We start from the raw sequence: 13,752 nt of genomic DNA, 5'->3' as shown, positions 1-13,752 counted from the left end.
CAGTTTTGGTAGACTACGTGCCAGAGGGCTTTTGAGTCAACTCTATGGTTTATGCATTATGTTGGAAAGTATGCCTAATGTCTTGCCCCATTTAGATGCAGACATGTAAATAGGGCAGAGCAGGGACAGTATTAGAAGTACCTAGTATAATGCAGTCTAATACAACACAGCCTCTAACACAGCCTTATCTCGACGTCTCAACAGTGTAAAGAAAAACTGAATACTATCAAGTGCACATTGAAATACATCATGTGGCTCTGCAGGACATTATGCAAGGTTGCATATTTTCCAGTTACTTTACATCAGCTAGAAAGTGTTTCAAAATTTTGAACAGCTGCTTATTAGAACCAAAAAAATAATAACAATTTTAGAATATATTTAATTTAATACCTTTCCATGAGCCATCTGCTTAGTTTACCTATGGTTTCCTGATCTTATAGGGAAATGGAGTACTGACTCAAAGGAGTACATCTAATCAGCAAGCCTTAACAGGATATAGCACATACTTAAATAACACAAACAGACTGTCATGTTTATAAGTAGCTTTTCATAAGAGTGACAATCTACACGCCCTACACACTACACACATACTTAGTGTTTCCATATCTTGTTCAGTTTCAGTAGACAGCGTTGTAGTGTGGCTACCAGCAAGGTAGAATTTATTGCTTATTTGCATGACTGAGTCCTGGAGTCCCAAAAGTCTACATGTGAAAAGATTATGAATGACAGCGGCATGAGTAAACAGCCGGCAGAGACTGAGTGAGGTTCCAAAAACTGAGTGAACATTCCTGTATTATTCCTGGCTGGGTCATCTGAGAGAGCTGAAGCAAAGACGGTATTTAGATGCTCCTCTGACCTGCCACACTGGATTAAAACTGATGCTAGGCGGGCATCTTTTGCTTTCACTCATTCTCTAATTCAGTTGCGTCAAACATCGCCCAGGTTCCTCTTTATGCGTGATTCATCTTTTAGTATAGGCTTGCTTTATTCGTTTTATTTATGTGTCGTGTCATCCAGTATGTCAAGGTCTCATTTTGATTCACTGTTGCTGGTTCCTCCGCAGGAAATATGGGAAATGCTCAAGAACTCACAATATAAAAACTATCAGAATGTCATAATTACGGCTGCAACTAATTATTGAAATTAAACTGTTTCAACCTTAGCGATAAAGGTTCTATTATTAGGTCAAAAGGGAATTCCTTCATTTGTGTCTGTTAAACTCCCAGAGTGCTATGTCCTCAGCTTTAAACTACATCTTTACTCAGCTTCCCTCCAGCTGATGAAGCAACACTGCTGTCCTTTCTGTCTGCCTGCAGGGAGTGATGGTACAGCTGTCTGTGGCAGCATGCTGAGCACGGTCCAATGTGGCAGGGGAAGGACAAGACATAAACATCACCGCACGTGGCAGGGTGCTCATTTACTACACCTTCTATAATCAACCTTTGAAAACACACCATGTCATCTGTCCACCCTATCATCGTGATAATCTCGCTCCCTCACCCCTTAATCATCACCTTATCTCCAAACCATCTCACCCATCATCTTCAGCATCTCCACAGTCATTACTGTCATCACATTCCCTTATCCTAAATATACAGTTTACAGTATGTTCACACTGCAATGTTGCCGACTGCACGGGATGAGACAGACCAACACACAGCTGATAAGAGTGTCTCGTGCTTGTTGACATACACAGACAGAGAATAGATTAGTCACGGAAAGAGACTGAAGGCAAAGAAGTAAAAGAGCAAATGTGCTAAAATGACTTTCAAACAAGAAGCTAACGAGACACATTCGAAATTACTGTTACATTTGGGATCATAACAGCAAGGTGTGGAGTCACAGTCAATACAGCTATACATGCACACATATAACTTGATAAGAGGCGATTAGTTGATAATTTGATTGAGAGAAATTTATTTGACAACTGTTTTGATAATTGATTAATTCTCCTTGCAAAAATGCCAAACATTTGTTGATGTTGGCTTCTCAAATGTGAGCATTTGTGAGCATCGCACATGAGCTGAATATCTCATGGCTCTGGACTGCCAGTCTGACAAAACAAGCAATGTGAACATGTGACCTTGAGCTCTGGGAACTTATAACGGGTATTTTTCCCAATTTTCTGAAACTACAGAAAACTGTAGACACATACTATGCAATGCTGCACTTACTGTAGGCCTCCTAATCTGGGTTTGTGCGTCAATCTTTTCCTTTCACTCCTCTGCTTCATATAGCCTAACAATGAATCAGTTGGCATGAACCTCTAGAATACACAGTTAACCCCTTGACCCTAATTTCCATGGCTGCTCTGTGTGGATGTTATTTATGTCCATAATTGGCGCAGAGGGCTTGGGTGTCCCCCCCTCTCTATACCTCCTTCTCCACTCCCCCCTCCCCTGTCTGCCCCTACGACTCCCACAGTAACGCCACTATTGTGTGAAGGGACCTGACCCATTTAACCACGGCTCCCCTCAACATTCCCAAACACATCCATTCCTCTGAAGTGTTTTGTGATATATTCATCCATCCGTTCATCCATTCATTCATCCAACAGTCCAGGCAGGCAGAGGGGAGCTATACCATGAGAAACAACAGCGCGCTGGGGTCATGTGACCAGGCGGTCAGGCGGGCAGGTGGCCTTATCCTTGAACTGTAGATTGCACTGATAGGCAGGGAGGGGGAGGAGGAGGAGGAGGAGGAAGAGAGCAAGGCTGTGGGTTGGTTGTACAACTTACATATACAGTACCAAAGGACAGGGCACAGAAAGGTGTAGCAGACGACACATTAAAGGTTCGTTTTTTTACTCTTTGCTCCCTTGTTCATTTTTATCTCACACACACAAATGAATGGTAATCAATAAACTAAGTCCCTTAATCCATTCAGAAAGCAAGCTGAGACAATGGGAATGACTAACATTTTAACATTAAAACATATTTTGTTCCGTCGAATTTCCGTTCACACCCACGCACTGACCGTAAACCTTGCTAGGGAGGGCTTACAGTATGCGAGGGTGTATGAGCCACATGGGTGTAGGCCTGCTTGCACTAATAACAGGCCATGAGTCAAGTATGTACCGTGCTTGAAGTGAAAAAACAAGTGTCAGTATTCCCCTTAGTCACAGGTTGGCGTGTGTATCCGCCGCTATCAGCAAATCATTAAGAATTACATCCTGAATTTCTGCGGTGAATAAAAGATACTAAGAGGTATTGCTGATGTTTACAACATGAATTTGTTTAATCAGGGGGACAACCATTACAATTAGCCTGTTACAGTTAAACATAATTGACTATGTACACTAGTTTTACTGTGTGATGCAATGAAGTCATCAGGCCGGGATGCCCTTAGTTCCTTGTATTCCCGGCAACATGCCTGGATACTTTCTCTTCTTTCTACTTTTAGTGTGTCACACAAATGAAGTACCTCTGCATCACCATACTCTATGTCCAGTTGTCCCTCAGGCTATCTACACTAGCTTTGACGTGTGGTGCAATTTAGTCATCCGGCCTGCAATGGAGAACTCCGTTGGTGGGCAATGAAAACATTATTGTAAGGTTAATATAACGTTACTTAGACTAGCCGCCAACAGAGAAAAGCAGGCAGGTGAGAATGGGAATGAGAGAATGAGAATGGAGCGTCACGTAGTGCCCTCTGGGTAATGTAGATTATTTAGGGCCATTATCAATCGCCCAAGGAACCTGGTATGGAGAGGGCAGAAAAGAGTGCCGGCAGCTTGTGAGAAGTGCCGGTGCACAAGAAAAAGTTACGGTACACCAAAGAGTAAAATGAGAGAAAGTGATTTTCTGTCTGTATATGACCATGACAGTGGCAACTGACCAAAAAATAGTATTTTCAGTGGTGCAAAAACATATTGAAATGTGTACTTATGTTCAGCTTGTGAATGGTAAAAGCACTACTATACAGTATATCATGCCAGGGTGGGTTACAGTGAATGGCTGATGTGTAGTACACCCAAGAAATGTTAATCATAATCTTCTTTAAAGCAGATTCTGCACTGAATAACAAGTCTGCAAAAAGGCTAGCAGAAAAATGCAGGTTAAAGTGTTTATGACAGAAACAAGTTAAACTGGTACATTCAGGTATGGTGGTAACAGCCAAGATGGTTAAGGAGAGAGAACCTGCCTATTTCTCACAGCTGGTTAGGATATTTACTCCTCTGGGACTATAGCTCTATCTCTCAGATGAGATTATGTTACTAATTAATCACTGCGTTTTGAAGTGATGATTAACAGGCTGGTTTGATTGAGTGCGAGGTATAAGCAGGGTACGAAGCAAACAGCAATAGAGTCCAAGTCTGAGAAAAACTAAGGATAGGATGAACTGGATATTTTGAAAGCCTTCTGGGACTACAAGGATAATCATGACAACGCTAACATTTTAAATTTAATAAGATACTTCAGAACAATAAAAAACAATTCAATTTAACAGAATGAATTTCAACAGCTAATTAAAATGTGTTGTGGATGAAGAAGATCAATGCGGTCTCATCTTTCAAGGACAGAAATTATCAGAGAGAAACTTTCTGTGTGGAAAAGATCTTACCCGCTGTAGCTCAATGCCCAACGGTTATTCAGTTATCTCATGTATTTTGTTACAGGAACATTTTAGGTCACACAAAAGAAAAGATCATAGAATGCGCAAAGGCCAGAACAAACATGACCACAAGTGTGTCTCATTTTCTGTAGTAAAAAAATAATGAAAATACTGACGAGAACAAAGGATGAGGTTTATCTCTGAAGTCACAGAGTTGTGTGAAACAATGGTGCGCTTGATGTTGCACAAACTGACGGCAGCCTAGTGTATTTATACATCCATATTAGTCAGGCTTGAGTTCTGGCCAGCAAGGCCCAGGGCTGGGAAACAAAGAGCAGCCATCAAACCACACACATGTGTACTTATACAGACACACACACACACACAAACCATGATCTAACACTAAAGGGCCTCTTTGTTCAGGCTACAGCCAGCCTGGCTTGGCCCTGCCTGGCCCACCATAACACACAGTCCACTACAGAATCAGATGATAACAGCTCACTCAGGCTCTTCAAAGGCAGAGACTAATCCAATTCTTTGGGGCGTACTGATGAACCGACTGGAAAAATGACTGATAAAATGGACAATAATAACCTGCTGCAGAAAGCTATGATAAATAGGGTCATGTCAGGCATGCGAGTCTTCATAGCAGACCTCTCAGTCTCCTTAGTAATCAAACATCATTCACAACATCAACAACATGTTCACATTTATGTAGAATTTAAACAAAATGCGTGCCAGCAGCTTAATAATCCTGGCACAGTAAGTGTATTCATTTGGCAACAAAGTGAAAAGTCAGCTGATGAGCTTCACCAAACTTTTTAGCCAGAAACAGCCACAAATATGTTGACCTAGGTCACAAACCCAAGATAGGGGCATTGAGTACAAAATAATAATTCAGCACAGAGACGTGTGCAGTCAAACACACCCCTTCCTAACTCTAACTTGTTTTCTAATGAAAAAGAACTATGTTAACTTGAAAGGAAATTGAAAAAACAACAGGTGCCAATGAGGTCATCTTATGACTAATGTCATGTGTTGAGGGGAGGTTTAGAAGGAGGGGCACAATACAAACCCTTTATCAGTGCTTCACCAATGACATGTTGTCCACTTGTCTATTACTCACCCCCTTTCCACATCTAACTTCCCTTTATCTAAACCACAGGAATGCTTCATGCAGTGGGTGTATCAAATAGAAAGTCTAAGATGCAGTTTTTGAGAAAAACAGACAGGATTAAAATGTGGGAGAAGTGAAGAAAAAGATGAAAGGATAGGTCAGGACTGACTTTTCTGCCATTGAATGAGTACAATTCATTATTCACATCAGAGAGTACTGTGGTATAAAAAAGAAATACAGAGCAATGGGCTAGCGGCAGAGTGTCTAGAGAACGACAAGTGTGAGGTAAAATCCTGACAAAGCTTTAGGTCAGTGTGCCTGCTCTTTTCTGATAGCCTGAGGCAGGATGTAAGCAAGAGCAGCCACAGCACCCACAGGAAAACACTCCACTTCCTGTTTGCAGGAAATAGCTTCAGCTTCGACAGAAATCCCTGTGCACACTATTGAAAATTCCTCCTAGTATAACCCACCTCATCTTACGACCTGTTGCGTGTTTGAGGCCAAGTGGTCTTTGCACTCTCACTGTGTTTTTATTCAAATACACCACGGTTGTTCCTAAGTGGCCCTAGCTGTTTTTTTTTCATGGCTATCAGGCACTCCTATAAACACAAATGCATGGACTACCGCAAATACCCGTCCATGAAAGGTAGAAAAAGTCAGCCCTTTATCACACAATTTTATGTAATATTGTTCTGTTGTACTGCAGAGCGACAACAATCGCCTGGGATAGTTACAAGTTAAAGGTCTACAGAGGTATATAGAGCAGAGGAGAGGAGGAACATAAAAGAAAAAAAGTGTAGAGAGTGGAGAGGGAGAAAAAAATTGAGACTAACACTTGAGGATCAACATTCAGAATGGAAACTCCCACAGAGTCACCACCCTGTACCAGCAGCTTGACCCGTTACTGGGGCAATTGTGTCCATGGTAACCGTATCTCCCCTCTTACTGGACCCAGAGGAAAGACCGGGCCAGAGTGCAGCAGTACACTCAAACAACACATAATTAGAGACACGCACATACTCTTTCTGGAGGGCAAGCACTCAACAGCAAACACATGCAAATGCATGAAAACCACTAATGTAAGCTTAAAACATTCTGCCTCTCAGATTAGCGTGCACTGTGCTGTCCTGTGAACTATACATTTAATAACCAACCCAACATAAATATCTGCCATCAGTTCTGTTAAACAGATGAATTCAACAGAAGCCATTTTTAGGGCAAGTTGCGTCTGTGACGGAGGGGGGGGGGGAGGGCTGTGAGAAGTGTGTGCATACACATGGGTGTGCAGAAGAGGGCAAGCAGCCAATAGGCAGATGATGATGATGATGATGCAGAGCATCAGTCAGCAATGGTGCAGTGTTGTGCTGACATGCTTAAATATGCTTGAGTTAATTAGTCTCAAACAGCAGCTCTACTCTGTCGTACAGCTCCCTGAAAAGCCCCTCCATCAAGGCTCTCATCAACATAACATGCAGGAAACACATACACACACACCTCTGACTGACAACTATCTGACACAGAGTCACTGCTAGAATGGTGAGGGTAGGAATAAAATACAAAACCTATAATCCAGGCTTTTGGATTAAAACGTTAATCTGAGCCATGCTTCCCTCTGAAGTCTACTGCTGCTGTCTCATGAAAGCAAACAGGGAAATGGATAGAAGGATGGATGAATAGACGGACGGCAGGACGTAAAAATTGGAGAACACTGTCATGTCAGCAAGCATGGTTCTTACGGTTTACTGTAACATCTTTTGGAATTCAGATTAAAGTTAAAATTCAAGTGGCGGGGAAAAAAAACACATGCCTCTAGCTGTCTCACCGCTGTAGCTGCCTGCCAACCAGTGGATGATAAGTCTGTTTATGTTTTATCTAACCTTTAACCAGAAATGATTCTGTCACTTTGTGGATAAAATACATGTTTGAAGTGATTGTGTTAAAACCTGCCACTGTTAAGAATTTTTTGCTACAATCACAACACCTGTCACCTGTTGAATTGGTGCAAAAATCCCATACCCAAATATTTGCTGTTTTTATCGTTCCCACGCAAAGTTAAGCCAAAACCCTCCGGTTATCACTGGGGTATGTTACTCCTGAGATTCCCATGAGACTAGCTGATAACTGGTTCTGAATAATGCATACTTTGTCCCATTTAGATTAGTAGAGAGAACACCTGTAAGATTTTCAGAGGAAGTTAATGCCTATGCATTAATCAGTTAATTCAATCATAGCCTCCTTTGAGGAATTGCTGATCCAAATCTGTTCCACTCTGTGAAGGATACAGATATTTTATTGAAAAAGAAAAAAAAGACAAAGTAATTCTCCGCTGTTTCATGCTGTGATGGATGTTGTGGCAGACATGAGGAGCTGTGTATCGATGTTATGTTGAGGGCTGATCTATTAGCATCCTCGTTAGATATATGACAACCGCCTACTGGGCTGCAAACACTCAACGTTTTACTTGATTAAACTGTTAACTGTAGCAGCTTTTAATTTAATCTTTAATAACGATTTACAACTTATGTTTGTCTTTATCATAGGAACCGTATATAAAACGTAAAGGCTGATGTATGACCATTTGAATAAAGTGAGAGCTTTACTGGAGCCTCTGGGTCAGGTGCTGGCTCTGGACTAATCAGAGTGCAGCTCCACAGAGTTGATGTGCAGCGGGCTGTTCGCTGCTCTCCACTGACCCAGACACACAACTAGGCTCTGCTAGCATCTCATGTGCAGCTTATCCAGCAGCAAAGTCATCCCAGCTCAACCACACTAATTGTTCCCTGCCTAGAGAGACAGGCAGTGTGTTGAGGTCACAGAGGAGAGCGGTAACTTCTGGTGGGATTCTGACTTTCCACTTTCTACCATTCATTGTCCTGTTGGTTTGGTTAAAGCTAGGTCTGGGCAATTTATCAGAAAGTAATCAAAACGGATATTATGACCGACCTCATTTCAGTCCCCTTGGCATGTTTGATGAGTTCAAAAGGTTAGCAGTAAGCTGTGAATACAACGGTGAATGTTAAGTATGAGCTATAGTTTTTCAGCTACAGCTCCTCAAAAGCAGATTTCAAGATTTGTTTGCCAGCAGCTGAGTATTGTGATGGGAATTAACCTCAAGATTAGCTACAACTTCACCCTAGAGCTGCAAATGAGTCTCCTGTGTGTTCTCCAACCACAGTCTGGAGGCTGAAGCAGGTCATTTCAGAAGCAATAGTCAAGCAAACATTTGTTAAAAACCCCATAGCCTTAAATACCTAGCAGATGGATTGAGATAACAGAAGCCATATAAGTGTTATTCAAATCTATTTATGATACTTAAAATGTAATATCTTTTTTGATGGTCACAGGAGATGTGAAATAAAGTCTATTTTCTTTTCCTGTTTTAGCAAACAAACAACTACAAATCTTCTTAAGAAAATATGCATTTATAATTCATCATTTTCTGTTTATTTTCCAGTACAAAGAATTAATAAGAGGTCTACTGTGAGGACAGAGAATTTTGTATTTACAAGTGTATTTAAAAAGATGTTGTGACAGTTTAAGCTGTGGGTTTCTCACAAACTTCAAAGGGTTGGGATGTTTTTTGTCTTATACTCTTACTTATTAATCAGCATAACTTGTAGATTAGTTTTAACATATATGTTGGCTGAGAAGAAACATAGTGAATAAACACCTGTGCTTCAAGGATACATTGGCGATACGCTTTTGTTTATTTTTTTATTCTATCTGGTGAACTGTATCTGAACATGTGCATACACAAGCACTTGTATACAAACATACACACACCCACTCCACATGTGCTCTGTTTCTTTGTCTGTGGAAACAGACTGTGGGCCAAGGCATTGAGAACGATAACCAGATCCAGCACTGAAACCTTTGCATTCAGCCAATCACTGTAAACCCAACAATCAGTATTCCCACCCGACCCCTCCCATCACACACACACACACACACACACACACACACACACACACACACACACACACACACACACACACACACACACACACAAACTCTTCAGGAATGTGCAGATAAGGAGACAAGGCCCAACACTTTCACTCTGTCTGTTTCTCATTCCAAACTGTTTCCCTCACCTTTTCCTGTCCTCACCCTCGGGCTCTCTTCTTTCATTCTCCTGCTCTGTTTATCTCTTTACATGGTGTATCTAGTCTCACTTTCCCTTCTTAACAGTCACTGGAAATGAGCTCAAAATAAAAGATCAACACAACAATATCTTACATGCAACTGATACCGGGTCAATTTAATATCAGAGAACCAAGTTACAGTGATGTAAATTACACTATCAATAATCACAGGAAGTGAAGTACCTAAGGCCACACAGAGGGCTGAACAAGAAACACAATTCATCAAATTGCTGACACTACAAACCTCTTGCCAACCTAAATTTGCTTATATGAATGGTTTAGGGGCCAAAATACATGATCTGAGTTTCTGCTACTTTATGAACCATCCAGACCTCTCAGATCGTCTGGGACAGGTCTGCTTTCTGTTCCCAGAGTCAAAACTAAACATTGAGAGACAGCGTTCAGTTTTTATGCTCCACATATCTGGAACAAACTCCCAGAAAACTGTAGGTCTGCTACAACTCTCAGTTCTTTTAAATCAAGGCTGAAGACTTTTCTGTTTGTCACTGCCTTTTATTAAACCAAATTTGAAACTTTGGATTAATTTCTTACACTGCACTCTAACTTTTACTCTCCTGTTTTACAATCCCACCATAGCCACATTTACATTTAACCACCAAAGAAAATAGATATAAAGGATGTAAAACATGGTTGTTGTAGCATCCATGTTCATCTCCAAATACTTGATGTGTGTGGCATTGGGGTTTTTTTTTCCCTTACCTCTTCTGCATTTAATGAACAACAAAATAGCAGCAGTTCCAGTAAGCTACTTGTTGTCAATGGCATCATCCATTTGTTTTTCCACATAAAAGTACTCAAGCAACCACAAAAAGCCAGCAACAGATTCCCTCTCCTGTTAGTACATGAATGGTAAACTGAGAGATTAGATTTACAAGTTGCATATGGGATCGTTTTGCTAGGTTCACTTACAGTAGGTACACTTGTCTTAAAATATTGTCAATATTGTCAACACTTGGTAGAATACTATGGTATTTAATGTTGTCAATACATCCCATTCCTACTTAATACCAACTGGGAGGAATTCCCCCAGGAGATCCACACTCTTCATTGCAACATACTACAGCGAGTGAGTGTAATAAGTTTGTTAAAGCACAAAGGTCAAGCAGCACAGATTTCAAAGAATTATAGGAGTGTCCGTGTTGAATAAACTATGTTGTTGAGATTGAGAAACCAAAACATTGGTATTCTTGGTGTTTGTGGATGATGGTTTCATTTCACACTATTGCTCAATTTGACAGTGGTGAAACTCACTGCACCACACAGGCAATCAGGCACGTACACACATGGGTTAAACAAAGGGGTGATTCAGCAAGGGGTCTTTCAGTCTGCTCGTGTTTGCCTGCTTCCACAGAACACACAGGATGACCAAAATTAGCTACTACTAGCAAGGACAAATGCAGAGTGTCCCCACTGCCACAATGCAAACAACTACACATGATTATAGTGATAAGAGTGGCATTTGAATGTTCAAACATAAACAAGAAGCAGGCAGTTGGAGTATTTGCCACAAGTAAGCAACCTCATAATTTCTTTCCAATTTCAAGTTGCACAACATCGTTCAAACTTCGCAACTCTGAACCACAACTCATAGCCGGCAGAGTCACATGGTGCCATAAAACAAGAGGCCAAGCCCACTCAACAGCATTCCCAAGCTTTCTGAGGACTTTGCTACAATAGGCATCTTGTGGGGCAGAATCTATAGTGAATTAATGAGTTACTGTTGAAGCGGCCATTTTCCCAGCCCTTAACTGGCAAAATAATTACCATTTCCCCAAGAGATGAGCGATAGGGTGGGGGTGCATGCATTCTTTAATGAGATGCACATGCACAGAAAGATAATACACAAATGACTTCTAATGACATCTACAAAGAACTTCTCAGCACCCTTCCTACAGAGGAAGCCTGCTCCCCACAATGCACCAAATGAACTAATTATAATGTAGGAAAAACTGTTGGTGCAAATCTGTAATGAATCCTCATCTTGTTATTCAGTAGTGTACATAACTGATTGAACATCATTGCCATTTTCAGAAGGCTTGGCAACTGTAGGCTAGAGGAATGACAGAAACATATTCCTACTGTCCTGATCCAAGTCCATTACTTTTGAGTATCTTCAGATACCAAGTTTTACCAACTGCATAGTTATCATGAAGTAGTCCTATATAAAGCGATTGGGAACTAACAGCTGGATAGATCTGTATTAAGAAAATATGACCTGGATCAAAGCGTTCCTTTGATTGCTTCCTATTTATATAGTACATGACTAAGAAATAAACAGAAGATTACATTTACAGATACAGTAGATGATAATATAAAACAACAATACATGTTCTAACAACAAAATCTCAATGGTGTTTCCCTGTCTGATTGAAATAAGGTAAGAAAATACTCTGCCACCAATAGACAGCTGATTTATCTTTGTAAAATAATGAGACAGCCTGCATCCTGTCATCTTATCATGTGGGGGAATAAAAGATCGGATGAGTTCTGCCAAATAGGAAGGTGGTAATCCATGAACAGTTCTGTAGGTGACATTTAGTAGTTTGCAGTCTGACCTGGATGAAACAGGACGCCGGTGTTATGTGTTCAAATTTCTTGGTTCTAGTGAGAATTCTGGTGGCTGAATTTGTAATAGATTTTAAGTTTTTTAATGCTACAGAGTTGAAGACCTGACAAGAGCATTTTACAATAGTTCTGCATTTTACAATAAACTTGCTTGCATTGCTCTGTATTTCTAGGAATCAAGGGTGTGCAAAGGAGTATCTTTGACAGCTGATGCATGTGGAGCAAACATACAAAGTATCGGAAATGGACCTGGCTTTATATGACCAATATGACCCATTAAAAATGCCTATATCGGCCCCAGTCCCACTCCTGTGGATATTGTAAGTATATCTCTTATCAATATCAAAGAAAGTTGAGGAAGATTTAAAAAGGAGGAACACTTTTGAGTTCATGTTTTGCTCAGTGTCAGTTCCATGTTTGATGCTCTATATTTCCTGCATTTACTCCTAGATTGTGTGAAAACAGCAACAAATTGAAAAAAGCTTCCTCTCCATTGGTACACTAGTAGCTATACATCAAGATTACTGTGCATATCTGTTATGAAGTGTCCTCTCCAATATTATCTTTGCTCATTATACAGGTTTGTTTTAGAGTATACACATACTGGATTATATGCCATAAATGTTGTAAATGTAAATTAGTCTGAAGAGACAACATTTCAACCCTACCAGCTTAAGCAAAACAACTTGCAAAGCAGAAAATAGTAGGTTTAATATTTGTTAGGATGATGACAGATTTTGAGGAAGTGTGAACAACACAGTTCTTGTCCTACACTAGTTAATGTAATACACTAAAAGAGACGAATGGAGAAAAAGATAAAGAGATAGATATATAGAAAGAGATGCATCTGATAAGGTTTTTTTGTCTAAGGTGGGGTGGAGGGATAGAATTGCTATCACATACAGTTCAACAACACAACATGGGCAAGACACATGAGTTATAACGACAGCTGTAAAGGTGCAGCTTAGGTTGATTCAGATTGTACAGATAAGGCAGATTTTAATAGGTACATACAGACTAATCATAGCTTTTTTTGCAGTTGAGAAAAAAAAATCATAGATATAAGCCTAGATGATAGTATATGAATGAAAGGCCAATCTTGTCCCAACAGGTCTCTAAAAGAAGCAAATTCCTTCATCGGGAGGAAGTTTGATATCTTGGAAATTTGCACGCTTCAATAGTGCTGGGAATGATTATTCTTTATTTCAGCAGTCTCCCTTAGGCTGATGACTCTTTCACAGACAGAAAGAACAGTGCTATACTTCCAACACTGAGAACCAACACTGTGAAAGATAAGCAAATGAACACACAGCAGAATGTGTGTGTGTGTGTGTGTGTAGAGGCATGTAGGGC

At 40.5% G+C, this 13,752-nt stretch overlaps 1 protein-coding gene across 15 annotated transcripts in view; it reads right to left on the bottom strand.

The window, feature by feature from the left end:
* tjp1a (tight junction protein 1a) overlaps window positions 1-13,752 on the bottom strand; it is a 122,321-nt gene that overhangs the window by 30,412 nt on the left and 78,157 nt on the right. The window lies entirely within an intron of this gene.

The sequence above is a fragment of the Thunnus albacares genome, chromosome 1 (genome assembly GCF_914725855.1).
Source record: "Thunnus albacares chromosome 1, fThuAlb1.1, whole genome shotgun sequence".
Classification (NCBI taxonomy): Eukaryota; Metazoa; Chordata; class Actinopteri; order Scombriformes; family Scombridae; genus Thunnus; species Thunnus albacares.
The sequence above is the reverse complement of the archived record's forward strand: the minus strand, read 5'-3'. Positions and strand labels throughout refer to the sequence as shown.